Source organism: Chinchilla lanigera, unplaced genomic scaffold, assembly GCF_000276665.1.
Source record: "Chinchilla lanigera isolate Chin_1 unplaced genomic scaffold, ChiLan1.0 scaffold00002, whole genome shotgun sequence".
Classification (NCBI taxonomy): Eukaryota; Metazoa; Chordata; class Mammalia; order Rodentia; family Chinchillidae; genus Chinchilla; species Chinchilla lanigera.
The window spans coordinates 21,987,235-21,992,675 of record NW_004955403.1 but is presented as its reverse complement, the minus strand read 5'-3'; positions in this window follow the sequence as shown (position 1 = coordinate 21,992,675).

The window sequence follows — 5,441 nt, the reverse complement described above, 5'->3', positions numbered from 1 at the left end:
GTCCCACAGTGGCCTGGGAGGCAACTGAATTCAAGAAAGTTTTCTGAGCATCTGGAATCCCACTTTGCCACCACACACTAGCACAGGAGCTACAATGAGCACTGGGGATCTTTGAATCCTTACCCCGCCTCTCCCAAACAATCATGGGAGTCAGGCTGAGCACCAGGGAACCTTTAGATCTTCAAAACTGACAAAACAAAGGAGCAGAATGCAATCTCAGACCTCTGTACCACCCAGAACAAGTCCAGGAGACATCAACACAGAAGAGCCTGGAAATCATACACCTGAAATTTCTGAAAGGATAGCAAATGAAGTAAAGAAACAACTCTATGCTGGGTGTGGTGGCACACACCTGTAATCCCAGCACTTGGAAGGCTGAGGCAGGACGATTGTTGCAAATTCAAGAACAGAACAGCCTGAGCTGCAAAGTGAGCTCAAGACCAGCAAGAACTGCGTAGCAAGACACTGCCTCAAAAAGACAAAAAAAGAAAAAAAGAAAAAGAAAAAGAAAAAGAAAAAGAAAAAGAGAAAGAAACAACTCCGTCATGGCATAGAAGACATCAGATCAGAAATAATATCTCAGGTAAAAAAAGAGAAATGACAACAATAATGAAAGAATTGTTTAGTATATCCAAAGAAGACATTGTCAACAAAATGGAGGAGCAGGGACAAATCACAAAACCTAGAGTGAACAATATAGATGAAAACTAGAATGCATGAAACAGATTCAAACAGATGTCCAGGAAATTAAAAATTTCATCGAAGCTGACAAAGCTGCCTGAACGAAGCTGAAGATAGACTTCCAGACCTTGAAGACAGCATTATCACTAATGAACACGAAGGGAACGATCTCTTAAAAACAACAAGGAGCCAGGAAATAACAATTCAGCAACCACAAGACAAAGCAAAGAAAGACAATGTAAGATTAATAGGTATTAATGAAATGGCAGGTGTCAACACAAATGACATAAAAAGACTATTTGTAGAAATAATAGCAGAAAATTACCCAGGCATGGAAAAAGAATGGGACATACAGATAAGTGAAGCATGTAGAACTATGGTTAACCATAAACAAAATAAATCTACACCCACACATATAATGATCAAGATCCCAGAAACTCAACAAAAGATCAGAATATTAAAAGATTTCAGAGAAAAGAAACAGATCACCTATAAAGGAAAGCCCATCAGAATCATGGCAGATTTCTTAACACAAACCATCAAGTCAAGAAGAGGTTGGAATGAAGTATTTCAAGTACTGAAAGAAAACAACTTCCAATCCAGATTGATATGCCATGCAAAACTATCCTCCAAATTTAATGGAGAAATAAAATACTTCCAAGATAAAGAACAAATGAAGAAATTCATGAGTGCCGAGCCAATCCTAAGAGCACTAAAGATATTCTATAAAGAGATAAAATAGATCACAACTTCAAGAACAACAACAGAAAGGAGCAACCAATCAGAGCAAGCAATTAAACAGAGGGAAAAAGGGGGATCTAACAGCAGGAAAATAACATGACAAAGATAAGCCAATACATATCAGTTATAATCATCAATGTAAATGGTCTCAATGCATCAATCAAAAGAAGCAGACTGGCAGAGTAGATCGGGAAAGAAAATCCAACTATAGGCTGTATACAAGAAACACATTTAACTCAACAGGAAATTCATAGACTGAAAAGTAAAGGATGGAAAGCAATGCTCCACGTGACATGACCCAGAAAAAAGAAGGCATAGCTATTCTGTTTGCAGACAATGTGAAACTCAAACCAAGAACAATCAAAAGATACAAAGAAGGACATTACATACTTGTGAGGGGAAAACTTCAAGAGGAAGAGATAACAATCATAAATATCTATGTACCAAATATAGGAGCATCCAACTATATAAGACAAATTTTAACAGACATGTAAAATGAAATAAGCAGCAACACAATCGTAACAGGGGACTTTAACACACCACTGTCACAAAGAGATAGGTCAACTAGACAAAAAATCAGCAAAGAAATAACAGAACTTAACCAAACTTGTGAAAAACTTAGTAGAACTTTACAGAGTATTCCTTCCAACAGTATCAGAATACACATTCTTCTCAACTGCACATGGGACATTCTCTAAAATAGACCATATGCTAGCATATACAGCATGCTTAAGTAAATGCAAAGGAATTGAAATTATCCCATGCATACTGTCAGACCATAGTGCAATGAAATTGGAAATTAATGACAAGATAAGTCACAAAAACTCCATAAACACATGGGAATTAAATAACACCTTCCTGAACAATCAATGGGTCACAGATGAAATCAAAGTAGAAGTTAAACACCATCTACAATCAAATGAAAATGTAGATACAACTTATAGGAACCTGTGAGATGCAATGAAAGCAGTCTTCAGAGGGAAATCTATAGCGGTGAATTTCCACATAAGAAAAACAGAACAAGCACAAATACACAATCATATGCTGCACCTCCAGCTTTTAGATAAACAAAAGCAAGTCAAACCCAAATTCCAAGATGACAGGAAATTATAAAGCTCTGGGCAGAAATTAATGTAAAAAAAAACAAAAGAATTAGTGAATCAAATTTCATTACCTGAAAGAATAAATAAAATAGATAAACCCATAGCTAACCTTATAAAAAAAAGGAAAAAAAGACTGAAATACATGCAATAAGTAATGAAAGAGGTGAAATCACTACAGAGCCTGTAGAAATTCAGAAGATCATCAATACCTACTTTGAAAATCTTTACTTTCATAGAATGCAAAACACAAAGGAAATGGACAGATTTCTAGACACACATGAATTTCCAAAGCTGAATGAAGAAAATATAAAAATCCTGAGTAACCCTATGTCAGCCAGCGAAATTGAGAATGTAATAAAAAACTTGCCAATGAAGGAAATCCCTGGTACTGATGGATTCACAGCTGAATTCTACAAGAAATTTAGAGAAGATTTAAAATCAGTTCTTCTCAAACTCTTTAATGAAATTGAAAGGGAAGGAATTCTCCAGAACTCTTTCCTGGAAGCAAGTATAATTCTGATCAAAAATAGAGAAAGACCCAACCAAAAAAGAGAACTACAGGCCAATCTCCCTAATGAATATAGATGCAAAAATTCTCAATAAGATAGTAGCAAACAGAATACAACAAATCATCAAGAAAATTGTACACCATTATCAAGTGGGATTCATCCCAGGAATGCAGGGATGGTTCAATACACACAAATCAATTAATGTAATATACCATGTCAATAGAACCAAAGGCAAAAATCAAATGATCATCTCCATCGATGCAGAAAAAGACTTCAACAAAGCCCAACACTCATTTATGATAAAAACTCTACAGAAAATAGGAATAGATGGCCTTGACCTCAAGCTGATCAAAGCCATCTATGACAAACCAAGGGCTAACATTGTACTAAATGGTCAAAAATTGAAAGCTTTCACTTTAAAATCAGGAGCAAGACAAGGATGTTGACTGTCACCAATCCTATTCACTATAGTTCTGGAAACATTAGCTAGAGCAATTAGACAAGAGAGAGAAATAAAAGGAATAAGGAGAGGAAAGGAAAAAGTGAAATTATCATTATTTGCAGGTGACATGACACTCTACATAGAAGACCACCAAAATTCCACCAAAAGGCTTATGGATTTAATAGCCAAATTCAGTAGGGTAGCTGGATAGAAAGTTAACACTCAAAAATCAATAGCATTCCTGTACACAAACAACAAACAGACAGAGAGAAATTAGGGAAACCACACTTTTCACAATAGCATCTAAAAAGATGAAATACTTAGGAATCAATCTAACAGAAGCAGTAAAAGAGCTATACAGTGAAAATTATAGTATTCAGAAAAACGTGATTGAAGAGGATACCAGAAAATGGAAAGATATTCCTTGCTCATGGATAGGAAGACCTAACATTGTGAAAATGGTCATACTCTCAAAATTGTTGTACAGATTCAATGCAATCTCAAATAAAACAGCGTTAGTATACCTCACAGATATAGAAGAAGCATTCCTAAAGTTCATCTGGAACCAGAAGAGGTCTAGAATGGCAAAAGCAATCCTAGGAAAAAAGGAAAGGCAGGAGGCATCACAATTCCGGACTTGAAATTATACTGCAAAGCTGTGATAAAATCAGCATGGTATTGGCAAAGAAACAGACCTGAAAATCAGTGGAGCAGATTGGAAGGTGCAGACAGCCACAAACACACTTTACCACCTTATCTTTGACAAAAGGGCTGAACGTGTTCACTGGAAGAAAGATAGTCTCTGTAATAAATGGTGCTGGGAAAACTGGCTTTCCACATGCCAGAGACTAAAACTATACCCATGTCTTTCACCATGTACTAAAGTCAAAATGGATCAAAGATCTAAATATTAAGACAGAAACACTAAAGCTATTAGAAAAGAAAGTAGGTAAAAATCTTGAAGCCATAAGGGTAGGCAGAGAGTTCATGAACAAAAATGAAGCTGCACAGGAAAAACTTCAAAGAATCAACCACTGGGATCTCATCTTATTGAAAAATTTTTGCACATCTAAAGAAATTACCAATAAAGTAAAAAGAAAACCCATGAATTGGGAAAAAATTTTAGCCAACTGTCCCTTAGCCAAAGGACTTCTATCTAGGACATATAGAGAATTAAAACAATCAGGCCCCCCAAATTCAAAGACCCAATCCAAAAATGAGCACCTGAGATGCATACACACTTCTCAAATGAAGTAATACTAATGACGAATAGATACGTGAAAAAATGTTCAACATCATTAGTCATTCGAGAAATGCAAATTAAAACAACACTGAGACTCCATCTCACCCCAGAAAGAATGGCTATCATCAAGAAATCAACCAATAACAAATGCTGAAGAGGCTATGGGGGAAAAGAAACACTACTCCACTGCTGGTGGGAGTGTAGATTGGTGAAACCATTATGGAAATCAGTTTGGAGATTCCTCCCAAAACTAGGATTAGAAGTCCCACTTAACCCAGCTATTCCCTTCTGGGTATTTTCCCAGAAGAATTAAAAACATCATTCCACAGTGATATATGTGCACCCATGTTTATAGCAGCAAATTTGTTATAGCTAAATCTTGGAAACAACCCAAATGCCCATCAACTGAGGAACAGATAAAAAAGATGTGGTATTTTTATACATTGGAATATCACACAGCTATAAAAAAGATAAACTCGAGGCTTTTGTAGGTAAATAGATGCAACTAGGGACCATACTCATAAGTGAAATAAATCGGGCCCACATGTGCAAACATCATAGGGTCTCTCTGGTGTAGGAACATGAAAGAGTAAGTAAAACTCAAAACGTACAGTTGATGATATGAAAGGGAAAGAAATTGCTCCACAGAAGGAACAACTGGGATGAAGGAAAGAAGAAAAAAGAAAGAAGGAAAGTAAATTATATATTATATATAATATATA